Raw genomic sequence first — 13,909 nt, 5'->3', positions numbered from 1 at the left:
TCTGGTCACTCAGTCATCTTGAATTTAATAATAATTCCTTTGTTCCTGCAACAGGTAAAATACCTGGGACAAAACCCTTCCCCCAAACTACGTCAGTGTAACAGTCTAATCAATAACTTCCTTCTTGCTCAATGGGGGTGGAGCTTCTGAATGTAGTCGGTTCCGTTCAACAGTGGGCAGCACTGCGTTGCTGTGTTACTGTCCGGGCTTTGGGGAGGGAGTCTACAGTGGTCAATCCCCAAAGTAGAAGAACACAAAGGAGTGACAGCCCCTGCTTTAATCACAGGCAGACAGGAGTCGGGGCAAAGATGAAAATGATAGGGTATCAAGGTGATATCCATACGCACATAGCAAAGCATCCTGTAGAGAGTGGGCACTGCTCACTTAAAGCTGACTTTTAAACATTAAATCCATGAATGGACATGATCAGTTCCGTTCCTTGTTCCCTTCAAGTGTTCAAATGTGGTATTTGTAACAAGGAGGTGTTGGTGAGTTTTCTACTAAATTAGCCAGACTGTTTGCACAAGACAAACTATTTGTTCTTCCTTTGCTCTAGTTATGAATACAACATGTTCCTTGCAGATCATTTGAACACAATGTAATTAGCAGAAGATAGCAAATATCCCCGTATCATACTGCCCTGAGGCAAGGACTGTTTCCTTACAGTAAACACAGGACAGGTTATGATGGGTCACACATTTACTAGCCCATGTTCAATACTCTAATTTATTTTTTGTATTTAACTTATTAGGAAGTTCTCCTTTAGCAGTTAAATGTACTTGAAAAACTATTGGGAGAATTATAAAATACCATTAGTGAATGTCTAATAATGAAGAGCTAGAAGTTTATTATACTGATTCCTTCTTTGAGACAGATAATAGTGGATGTATATTTTTATATTTACGCAATTACCACCCCCAAAATGGCTCTACCAACAACTTTCTGAAAGTTTTCATAGATATCCCACTGTTTTCCCATGTGAACCACTGAGATGATTTCTTGGCAATAAGCTTTCAGATGAAAGCATTATGTTTAGTTTTTTCCCTAAGAATAGAAATATATCTGTGTTTTCCAATAAAAGTCTAATATCTCACAATCTGTGACAATCTATGGAACGTCTCTTTATTGTGTGTTATAACCAGAGTGTAACTAGTCACCCAACAGTAGTGACAACCCAGAAAAGCAGGAACAGAAGGGGGAGACAGAGCCAACTGAACCCCAAATGTTAAGTTTGGGAACATTCCCATAGTCCCAAAACTATACAAATAGTCATTCTCAAGCTCCCTAATGCTGAGATGCTTGAATACAGTTCCTTATATTGTGGTGACCCCCAGGCATAAAGTTACCTCATTGTTACTTCATAACTGTAATTTTGTTGCTGCTATGAATCATAATGCAAATATTGATGTACAGAATATTGGATAAGCAACTCCAAAAGGGGTTGCCATGCACACATTGAGAACTACTGCTCCAGAGCACCTGGAGGCATCTACTGCCAAGATGATTCTTCTGTAACAAAACTGATCAACTTTTCCCTCAGAGAGAAAAATCAAAAACTAAAACTAAAACAGTACTATGTCTTCCAATTCTCCCAGGCTGGTAACCTTCCCCTGTGTGAACCTTCAGTTCATGCACTGGTACTAGAAAAGAAGTGACTAGAACCCAGGGAGTTGAAATTGAATCAAGCATGCTAGTCAAGTCCAAAAGAAATGTCCAGTTACCAGGATGTGTAAATTAAGTTGGTTGGAAAGAACCCTACTACTTTCTTCTCCTTCTGACCCATTGAGCAGTAACTAAGATTCAATACTGCACCCTGCTGGTTGGAACTCAGAAAAACCATTCAGGTCAAAGACTGGCCACCAGCAAAAGTTGTCCCCGTTCCTTGGCGACAACTTTCAAACTTAAAAAAACAAAAACAATAAAGGCTTTTGTATGTAAGGAGATTTGAGGGTGTAGGGGGATGACTTTGGGCTGTTTGTTTGTTTGGGTTTGGTTTGGTTTGGTTTGGGGTTTTTTGTTTGCTTTTTTGTTTGTTTGGTCTTTTAAACAATAATTTCACTTGTGGTTTTTCACAAGTGTATTTCCATATGGGATCATTTTCACTGAACGAAGCAAAGATAGTTTATAGTATGGAAGCTTGCAGAGAGTTGTGATGCTGTATTTACTAACATGAGAACCTGCTGCTTCACTCCTTTAGTACTTGAGAAGGTTTCCTCTGGGTATTTGAGTGTACTAAATAATTCACTATATATATGTAAATTAATGAAACAAGACCTCAAAAATGTAAAACTCTGGCCCCTTGGTAAGCTCTGAAAACTATGTTTAAATACAAGAACTATAGCTCTAGAATTTTTGGTAGAAGGAAGTTCGGCATATTATGTAATAACAAAGCAAGCATGAAAACTCCCACACCTTTTAGCTACAAATTTGCACAAAGGCATCAATGATGGAACAGAACCTCTGCTCCATGGATGCTGGTCTTTCATCGTTCAAATGAAGATCACTATAAAAACTCCTACTCAAAAGGCCTTTTGCCTTGATGACACTTGCTTTGATGGCACCATGACAACTGTAGGCACAGCACTGGGTCAGAACAGCTTCAGCACCCTTGTGTTTCTGCAATCTGCAAATGGAGGAGCTGAAAGCATGAAAGAAAGCCACTGAGCTACTCCCAAAACAAAAGAAAAGATTTCAGAAATGCATAATTCTATCTGTACAAATAGCTGGCCATATGCTGCAAACTACTTTTAAAGAGCTAAAAGGTAATTAGAACATTGTGTACAGGCAGAATAATTAATAATAATTAATGCAATAATTCCCTCCATCCATAAGCCAAATTAAAATATAAAACAAGGTAAGACTGCTTCTCCTTTAGGCCTGTTCATAATGAGCTACACTGTGCTCACAGTATGTCTTCAGTGTTTTCAGTTGTAGCATCAAAACCATGACAAGAGTCATAATACCATTATACAAAATCAAAAACACTTATTAAATACTAATTATGACTGTCTAATCATTTCACAAATACTGTGAAAGTATCTGTGGTCATCTTACTACCCATGAACGTCTTGAATCTGTCTCTCAGTCTCTTTGAGAACTGGTTTCTGCTCTGAGCACAATCTTTAGGATCAGTAGATTAAGAACCCTGATTGTAGTTAGCTGCACAGTGCGGTCAGTTCAACGATCCATGTAATACACACAAACCTAACAGCAAAACAGGAGAATTAGGTGTTAGCAACATCTGACAAGGTTTGTGAACATTCTTATAAAGGGATCTGCTCCATAGCACTTCCCCTTGTATTAGCTGAAAACCAATGTAGTGACTATGTATCAACAGCGAGACTTATTAGATATTCAAGAGCTAAAATTAGTCCCTGAGAATTATGACTGCTGATTTCCAAAAAATAAGTGTTAGCCTGAAACTCTCTACAAGCTACAGGAAATCAATGGAAGTGAGAAGGAACTCTTAGCATGTCTACAACCTACACCAACAAGGAAAAAAATAGTTTCATAAGTCACACTTTTGGGATTCATTTTTCAGAAATGTCATCTCACCTATAAAGATTTCTTCTAGCACTTCTGAGCCAAATACATATCAGACTCTATAACTCTAGCATAAAGGTTTATCAGAGCACAGTGGTAAGAAGCAGAGTGCACCTGGCAAAAGACCCAAACCTGAGATGGGTATCAGTAGGAAGTAAGTCATCAGAGAAGAACGAGTGTCAAAGACTCCCTGAGGAAATGAAAGCCCTGGTTCCCAGGCTCCTTGGGGCATTAGAAGAAACACAATTCATTGGAAAATGTAGTGCAAGGAAGCAATCAAGGATTAATATTTATTGAAACAGAGATGAAGCCTAGACCTGTGAAAAGCACAGAGAGTTTCCAGAGCAAGCATCCCTCACATGCAAATCTGGAGCATGCAGGTAGAAGTTTTATTTAATATAAAACACTGTCTATCACAGAAACATCTCCATCCACAAGCAATCCACCCAGGACAGTGCCTATCAAATGAAAGCTGAAAAAGCATTGAGCAAAGGCAGGCAGCTGTGTGGAGTCAGAAGGCTGTGATCAGAAAATCACACAAAATGGGCCACGGGAGGAGTCTGCAGGGAGTAGCCCCAGACAGGAAGAGAGGTATACAGAGAAGGCAGAGAAATGTTTTATGGATTTAACATATGAATCTGTCAAAAGTGAACTGGCTGATACTATAAACTAAGACTTTTAGATGGCTGTAGGAAGTTTCTCAACATTTTTAATTAATAGGACTTACCAAGACTTAAAAGCAGACTTTTAAGATAACTTATACTAGTAGAGAGCAGAAATATAGAATATTAAAGTACTTAATAAAATCCAAGCTTTGTGACAAAATGTAGTCCAATTTGTAAGCCTACTATGAGCTCATCCACTGTACTCAATATCTCTGGTAGAAAAGAAATATATAATATTGTCCTGGTGATCCAGGGGCACAGAAAATTAACAGCTATATAGGTTTCTCTAATTCTTACAAATCCTCATAAAGTAGATATTATCTGCATCTTTTGTTGGTTTTTTTTTTTGCTTTTTTATTATATTAATTTATTTTTTATACTCCATATTCTATTCCTTTCCCCCATCCACACTTCAACTGTTCCACATCCCACACCTCCTCTCCACCCCCCAGTCTCCACATGGATGCCATCTTAGTTAGGGTTTCTTTTGCTGAGGAGAAACCACCATGACCAAGGCAGCTCTTATAAAGGAAAACATTTCATTGGGGCTGGGTGATGGTTTCAGAGGTTTCAGTCCACTAATATCATGGTAAGAAGTATGGCAGCATCTAGACAGTCATATTGCTGGGGAAGCAGAAGTTCTACATCTTGGTCTGAGGCAGCCAGAAGGATGCTCTCTTCCCCAGGCAGGCAGAAGGAGGGCCACACTGGGTAAAGCTTGACCATAGGACCTCAAAGCCCACCCCCACAGTGACCCATTTCCTCCAACAAAGCTACACCTACTCCCAACAAGGACCACTTTCCATGGGCCAAGCATATGCAAACCACCTTATCTCCATTCTAAGTGAGATAAGGGACACAAGGAACATTTAAGGGAATATCTGTGACAGGGATAGTAAGGCAGAAGTAAGGGAACAATGAGTGGTGACAATCTACAGAGACATAGAGTTGAAGCATGATAGAGGAATATTATGCAATCTTTGAGCTGTAGATCTCTCATCTATTAAATAAATAAAGAACTTGCTTCCTGAATTGTTATGAAAGTAAATGACATGGCCGTAAGTAAACATGAAGCAAATTCCTAGCACTAATGTTAGCTCTCTCTTCCTGGTACAAGGAAGTAAAGAAACAGAATCAGAGTTCATGATTCGTTAAACTCATCATAGAAACAGAGCCTTTAAGCTTTGGGCTTAATTTAGAGTCATTTGCACTCTCTGCTTGAATAGAAAATGCCAAGTTGCTTCTTTTCACAATGTGTGACCATAGTTCTATGAAAATGGTGGGGAAACATCATTAGCAATGAATATTTAATTGAAAGATTGCAATCTAGAGATATAGAGACTAAGTGGAGATGATAAACAGAAACTGAAAATTCATTAAGTATGTGTATTCCTCCCATAAAAATAAGATATTCTTATTAGGAACCACTGAGCATCAGAAAACTCATGAATCAGTCATTTATTCATTCAAAAGTATGGATTGTAGCTCTAAACACTAAGACTTTCTGCTACTTAGACCACTCTAGATAATAACAAGTCTAGTAAGCTATTCTCTTCCTTTAAGAGAATACTTTATGAGCTTTTAATAAATGAGCATATCTAAAGTTCCAACCTATATTTCAACTTCTTAGCATATATTTAAACTTTTATTTTATTTTAAACATATTATTTTATTGATTGTTTGGGAGTTTTGTGTAATGCACCCTGTTCACCCTTTCTTCCCAGTCCTCCAAGTCCCCAGATACCCTGGTTGCCTTCCCTCCAAAATGATTTTTTTTAAAGTCCAAATTGTATAGTTCATATAGTAGCTGGAACATGGTCAATCTTTGGGAGGCCATCCCCTTAATGAAAAGTGAGTCCTGCCCCACCCTACCCCTGCCTCGAGCCTTCTATTGTAGAGAACTACAGTTCGGCATTTTTATAGTTAAAGATACCTTCTATGTCTCTCATTCTTAACTGTGAATCTACAGTCATCCATACCATTGCAGAAGAAGCCTCTTTGCCCTTTACAGTCAACATGTACATGGATCATAGGCTTCTACATAGTATCTGTCAACAGCATGGACTATAGACATCCACCTATCCTCCAGCATCAGCATGTATTATGGACCTCAGAATGGTCTCTGGTAGCAGTATGGGACATAGACACCAATGAAGTCACTGGAGACAACTTGGTCCACATATATTCACATGGCTTCAGATGGTAGCACAGAGCATGACATCTACATGGCTTTTGGGGCCAACACAGACCACAAACATCAACATGGTCCTTGGCAGCAACTCAGCCTATGGACATCAACATGGTTTTAGCACAGAACAAACTACAGACATCTGTTTGGCCTTTAATGGCAACATGGGCCATGGACATCAAGATGGCCCCAAGCTGCAACAGGACCCTGGACCATACATGGCTCCCAGCAACAGTATATACCAAGGATATCAACATGACCTCAGGTGGTAGCACAGGCCACTCTCATTTGCATGACCCTCAGCATTACAGGCCATGGAAAACAACAGAGCTCCCAGCTGCATAGGACCATGGTATATTTGAACTTTTAAATTTTTTATATTAGAGGAGAAAGCTTTGAAAACTAGTATACTAAGAGAAAAATCTATAAATAAAACATGAGGCTTAATAATCAATATCATTAAAAGTACATGATTTGAGGTCTTTCTCAAGGCAACCCCTAGCAGTCAACTATGTCAATGTGAAGCTGAATGTCTCCTTCCCAGGCATCTGCGGTCAGAATTTCATTGGAGCGAAAGGTACACACAGCTTAGTGTGTTTTATGAGAAATCAAGGCCTCAGAAGTCACTTTGATACCCTAGATGAAGGGTGGAAAAATTATATGGTATGAATCCATGACAGAGATAAGAAAAAGTTTGCCCTAAAACAAGGTGTCATGACCCATGGGAGAGTGAGCTTACTGCTCAGTGATGGACATTCTTGTTGCAGATGAAGAACTGAAGAGAGGATGTGTGCGTGTGTTCAGAGATACATTTTGGATCTGAATCCTCTTGATTTGGTTATTGTAAACAAAGGGGAGAATGATATTCCTAGACTGATAGATTACTTTGCCTTCGCAGTACAACCCCAAAATAGCTAGGAGAATCAGAAAGTTTTTTAATTACTCTAAAGAAGAGGATGTCAAACCATCTGTTGTCAGAAATCTCTTAAAGAAGAAGGTGAAAAGCTCAGGACCAAAGCAGCCAAGCCTCAGTGTCATCTTACTCCACGTGTCCCCCACCTAAGTGCTATCGAACTGATCTGAACAAACAGCACACCAAGGAAAACAAGGAGGCTGCAGAGCATGCTTAACTCTTGGCCAAGGTCATAAGGAAGCCAAAAATAAATAAGTAAAAATGCCAAGAACAGATTGTGAAGAGACGGAGATATAGGCTGCCCTCTTTAAGAGATTCTACTTCTGAGTCTAGTCAAAAATGTGTCTTTAAGAGTAACAAATAAATGATTAGACCTTGAAAAAAAAAGCATGTGATTCACAGAAAAGGCTGTCATTTATTTTTAAATTGTCATTTTCTTCTAAAAATATTTGAGCTAATTAATAAAATTCATGTCTATAGATAAACTCAAAATATAAAACAGAGAAAAAGAAAAATACAGAAGACAAAAAAGACAAGACAAGAGAGGAGTGAGAGGAAATATGGGAGAGGGAAAGGGGAAAGCAAATGGAAAATAAGTAAGAATCAAATTGAATCCTGAATATTTGAGCAATTGATTTGTTGTTTTGTTTTATTAATTTCTTTTTAGGTATGTCTTTTGTTTTTTAAGGAAGGAATCTTGAAATTTGGCTTTTAGTATTCAACAATCTAATCAAAGAAAAAATATAGCTGCTAACAAAAATTACAGTTCTTAAATAAAATACTTCTATGCCTGAAAAGGACACTTCAACATCTTCTGAGAGTGAAGGAAATACTTCCCTGTCAATTACTGTCACTCACAGCATATCTTTGGTAACATGAGCCTTAAGCTGGTAGATGTGTCATGGCAGGCTTGAGGGGAAAATGGCTGATCTGAGGCATTGTGGAATAAACATCCAATGACACCCAATTTCAAGCTTCCACCATGACATATACATCTGAGCTGTGTAAGAGATATGCTTGTAGATCCCTTTTTAATGTTTGCTTCATCCTGATGCAATAGTAAAAAATATCATCCAGAACATAGGTAAAATAAAATAGAAACAAGTCTTAAATATCTTTTTTTTTAAATTATTCAGTATGTTAATGTTATTAACTGTAATGTAGAATTGAATTGTCAATAACAGCTATGCCTGGCAACCTAATGTCCTCGTCTACACAGTAAGTTTCATGTCAGTTCTTTCAGCATGTCTAAATGCAGACTCACAGTTCAGTATCAAAAAAAATCATTTAGTACATGATCTGATGAGTGGCCAAAATAATAAAGTTCTATAGGTCCATCATCATATAAATGGTCAACGTTTGGGAGTGGCTATTTTACTGCTAGTACCTTCAACATATTGGATGGCCAAAGGAGAATGGTAGAGAAAGGGATGGCATTCCAACCAGCACTCCAATATTGATGTATCCTTGCTGTGTTGTAGACCACACCTGGTGAGAGGAACATTAGCCAAGCAAATGTGCTACACTCAGATATCTAGCTCTGACATTTCTAAGGAAAAAAGACTATAAATCACTACACTTAACATGTGAAGATTCACTGCGCATTTGTATGAATGCAAGTAAGTGTCTGATCATGATAAGACCAGAACAAAAGAAATTTAAAAGTGTATATATTCTTTTTTTTTTCATTTAAGTAAATTATTTGTTTACTTAACAGACCTAATTCACTTTATTTTTCTTGTATAAAAAGCCTTATGTGGTAGCCACAGCTGGAGCTTGGGTCCTCTGAACAGATCTGGTGTGGGTTTTCATAAGATGACCAGTGATAAGGAGACTTGGTGAACAGTGTCTTTCTAGAGGTCAGGGGTCAAGTAGTTGTAGGTCATGGAGAGGTCATCAAAGGTGGCCTTGGCAAAGTTGCGCAGGGTGGCAGTGAAGCCCCTGGTTGAAGCATTTGCTGATGCTTCCATCTGTACTGTTTGTAAAAAAATTTAAAAAAAAATATGTTTTTAAATGTTAACAAATTCAGATAAATTGAAATCATGTAAGTTTTCGCATCATAATGCAATAAAACATGAAAATAAGTAAATAAAATAATAACAATAATAAAAAATACTCAATCCTATAAAAATTCAGTTCTGTGGCTGTAGCAGTGTATTTCAAAGTAGAAATAAAGTAGTTGGATTGATAAAAAAAAAGTGTATATACTCAACTGGGAGACTAGAAGATGGATCTACCATCAGTTACATGCAGGGATACAGAACACGGTTGACTTCCTTACTGAAAGTTAAGAAACTTTCTTCAACTGTTACCACTTGAACTGTACATAGGGGCCAGTCTCATAATAGATCTAATCTGAGAATCTCTGTTTGGAACATTAGCAATAGTGTAAACGTTTCTCTTGAACAAAACATTAAAATGTTCAAATGAATCATATATTTGAGGAAAACAGGCTCAAGATAATTTAATTCTGCTACCACAGTTTCATTGATTTTTATATGTTCTTTTACTTTAAACAGACATTCAAAACAATTAACCCTAGTGGATTTTGACATTTGCTGTCCCTGAGAGCACTATCAACTTTCATTAGAGTGCAGAAATGAAGTAACAATATCTTATCAACAGGAAGACATTGCAAGGATGGAAAAGTCAATATTTCAAACAAAACTCAGGATAGAGTAAAAGCCAAATTTATAAGAGATAAATTAATAGGATAAAATTACGGTCCCTGAATTATTCTGATGTCACGAATGCATTCACTGCCAGCATCCCTTAAATATAGTATTCCTTTTGTGTATTTAAAATAGTAATTAATACAAAAAACTCACCTTTACCATCATATATAAATGGTGGTAGGGACTCAGCAGTTCACAAAACTTACCCCTTTCATCCATAAATTTTGTAATTTCAGGAAAATGATTTCATTCTACTTCTCTTCCTGTGAAGACTGATGCTCAGTATTTTTGTATGGGTTAAATTAATTGTGTTCTTGAAAAACAATTTAAGTGAGTTAAAGACCTTGTCAAACAAATGTTCACTGTTACACAGGAAGGGATGAAGATGCTCAGTACTGATGCATCCTAGTTCACGTCTTACATTCTTTCACTGCATTGTTACTAGAGAATTCTTGTCCATGTATGGAAATATGGTAACTCAAGGAGGTCAGTGCTGTGAGTCACCTCACTTGACTGGGACTTGAGCCATGTATGTGTGTCTCTGGCTACCACTAAATGTTCCATTTTATCACACAAGGTGGTATACTTCTGTCATTTGCCAATGATATGTGTGACTTAAGCTAATAAAACTCTGAAAGAGAGCTTTTTTTTTTTTTTAAACAGGGCTGGCTACAAGGACTAAATTGATGCTAATGCAGTCCATCTTCTGCCTGATTACTGAGTATCCAATGTACATGGTCTCATTACTTATGAAAATAGCTGAGATAAATAACGTAAATGAGGAAGAATTAATTTGTGCTCATGGTTTGAGATGGTACAGCCCATCATGGTCACAGAAAGCAAGGATGACATCATAACAGCAGAAATATGTGGCTGTGACTCCTCAATTGGCTAGGAAGCAGAGGGCATGAGCCAGAGCCAGCCATTTGGCCCCATGTCCTAACAATTCAATCTTACTCTGCCCCCAAGGAGTACAACCAGCTGGAGACCAAGTGTTTACATGAACCTATAGAGGAACACATCATATTCAGCCATATCATTTTTCTCATAGTCATCTGATAATGTAAAAACTCATCCATTCTAAACTTCAACAGAAGTTCCAGTAATCTTGTAGCCCCAACACTGTTCAGAAGTTCAAGTTCAAAGTTTCTTTTGAGAATCAAGACAATCTCATAACTATGAATGCCTACAAAATCATAATACAAATGACAAGCATCCAAAGCCCAATGGCACAGAGTAAGCATTCTCCATCCCAAGTGAATTAAAGACATAATAAACATTAAACTTAAGCAAAGCAGAAATCCAGTAAGGCAGACACCACACCTTATCTCTCCATGTCTAGTATTTTGGTTCATGATGGCATTATCTAGACTCCAAAGGACTTGCACAGTCCTGCCCTTATAGTTCCTCTGCCTACAACACACAGCTCTTAAGCTGACTTCCGTAGGTGACTAAAGCTGTCCTTGACAGAAGGCCCATGTTTGTGTTGTTACCAGCATCCTAGGGGCTTCACTGCCACTCATAATTCACCTTTATGACTTCGAATTCTACCTTCTCAGGAAATCTATGAATAGAATCTGCCACTGGTATATACACTGACTAATACCATAGGCTTTCTGAAACCTTGGAGCAAGTATTCAAGAAACTTTGAGTGTTACTATTCTTCCTGAATGCAAAACCAGCATTACATAGGTGGTACCAAATTTTATTGCCCGCTCAATATGAAGCAACATCCTACATGCTTTGTACGATGAGTACAGTAACTTCAAATGCTTAGTCAGAAATACCTCAGTATGCTGGGCGGTGGTAGTGCACACCTTTAATCCCAGTACTTGGGAGGCAGAGGCAGGTGGATTTCTGAGTTTGAGGCCAGTCTGGTATATAGAGTGAACATCAGGACAGCAAGGACAACAGAGAAATCCTGTCTCAAAAAACCAAAAAAAAAAAAAAAAAAAAAAAAAAAAAAGAAAAAGAAAAAAGAAAAGAAAAAAGAAATACCTCGGTAAACATTTCCCTGTGTAGCCTTATTCCAAAAGGGTACCAAGATGTTCTCTCTTCCCTGGCACTCTCCTTTTAAAGAAATTCTTTTCAGATGTTTGCATTTTTATGCTTAGTAGCTTTTGAAGAACATGTCACACTCTCAAGAAACTTTTCCTATTATCACAGTGAGATTAATTTCTATAATAATTACTTTGTCTTAGCTTTAAATTCAGTCGTGCTTCTTGCTTAAGCAAACTGCCCATTTTGATGTCTTTTTGCTCACTGTAAATAAGACTAAAGGCAGTACATGATAACCATCCCCCATCCTGAACACTATGCTAATCTTGAATTTGTTTAACATAATAACTCAGCCCATTACTTTTGAACCTAGCCTCACTCAGGTTTTCCAGAATCTGGCAAAATCTAGCATGATTGCCAGACTATAACATGAATAACCTCTAATGCAATTCCTAATAGAATCTTTGGTCACCTCTGAAACCTCAAGAGCACACCTCTATCTTTTATAAGCCTTTATATCTTTGATGGTATGCTTGTATCTCTTCATTAGGCAAGGAGTCAAACAGGAAATAATAGAGGAACCTTCAGCTGTCCCTGAATGGCTAATGGTCAGAATGTGATTAAATGTTCGGGAAGCTGCAGTAACATTCCACCTGCTACATCAAACTGAAGGTTTCCTGATGATAAGTCTGTCTCTTCAAAGCTCTGACTTCTTTATATCCTTTGCACTGTGACTTTGAAATTTTCCTGTGAGTTTTACAACAGGATCATGGAAGAAGCACCCTGAAAGGCACCTCTGGGGTACGGGAAAATCAATAGCCCATGAATATATACCAACCTCATAAATACTGCTGAGAAACTTGTAAATATTGGGAAATTTTCATTGAATAATAGTGGCCAGGTTTTTTACATCCCAGTGGGCCAGGGAACAGAGATCTTGGCATAGAATTGGAGGTAGGTTACAACACAGTAGTCCAATCCCATCCTACAAAGCCTATGTCTTCCAACACAGTCCCATGTCCAAAGATTCTACAGCCTTCCAAAACAGTACTATCAACTATATACCAAGAGGTCACACAGGAGCCTGTGGGACACCATATTTATCTTACTTAAGATTTCTACTGCTGCAGTATAAACATGATAACCAAAAGCAACTTGTGGAGGAAAGGGATTTTTGTCTTACACTTCCACATTACAGTCCGTATATCATCAAATGAAGTCAGGGCAGGAACTCTAAAAGAGAACCAGGAAGCAGAAAGTGAAACAGAAGCCAAGGAGGAAAATTACTTACTGGCTTTCTCAGCTTGCTTTCTTATACAACTCAGAACCACCATCTCAGGAGTGGCAACATCAAAAATGAGCTAGACTCTCCATTGTCAATCACTAACTAAGTAAAAACTCCATAGACAACTCTACAGGACAATGTTGTAGGATTATTTTCTCAGTTAAGAATCTGTCTTCCCAGATATGTCTAGATCTCTGTCAAGTTAATAAAACTTGAAAAAAAAAAAAACCAGGACACTATTTAAACCATAGCAATATAGGAAATGTTACTGAGGTTTGAGTCGAAACAGATGTAGTACACTTCTTAGCACAAATAGAATTTTCATGTTTATTAGTGGAAAGGAAAGCTTCTAAACAGAATTTATACAGCAGGTTACTTTCATAATAAATTGTGGTATTTTACTGTGCCTGTATGTAAAAGCATTAGCTTCAGTATAGTTGTCTAGATATTCAAATTTTAAATTTGGATCACAGTTATCAACAAGTAATAGTTGATTTGGAAAAAAAAATCTCATTTGCTTACATTTTTTTTACCTCTAGAGAGATGAAAATATTGCAGAATTACTGAAAGCTAATTTTAGTACTGCTGACTTTTCCCTCTCTCAAACAGTAGAATGGCTTATTTGAAATGAACCTTACTGTT

At 37.6% G+C, this 13,909-nt stretch overlaps 1 long non-coding RNA gene across 2 annotated transcripts in view; it reads right to left on the bottom strand.

Annotated features, from left to right (window-relative positions):
* Positions 1 to 11,463, bottom strand: part of LOC116072978 — a 154,786-nt gene extending 143,323 nt beyond the window's left edge. The window contains exon 1 of one of the 2 annotated variants that reach the window (XR_004111614.1): positions 11,308 to 11,463. This is a non-coding gene — a long non-coding RNA (uncharacterized LOC116072978). Of the gene's footprint in view, positions 1 to 10,190; positions 10,299 to 11,307 lie in introns of those variants that run through there. The other variant, XR_004111613.1, reaches the window with a different exon arrangement.
* Positions 11,464 to 13,909: the final 2,446 nt, after the last annotated feature.

The sequence above is a fragment of the Mastomys coucha genome, unplaced genomic scaffold, assembly GCF_008632895.1.
Source record: "Mastomys coucha isolate ucsf_1 unplaced genomic scaffold, UCSF_Mcou_1 pScaffold10, whole genome shotgun sequence".
Classification (NCBI taxonomy): Eukaryota; Metazoa; Chordata; class Mammalia; order Rodentia; family Muridae; genus Mastomys; species Mastomys coucha.
This window is presented reverse-complemented; position numbering and strand designations above follow the sequence as displayed.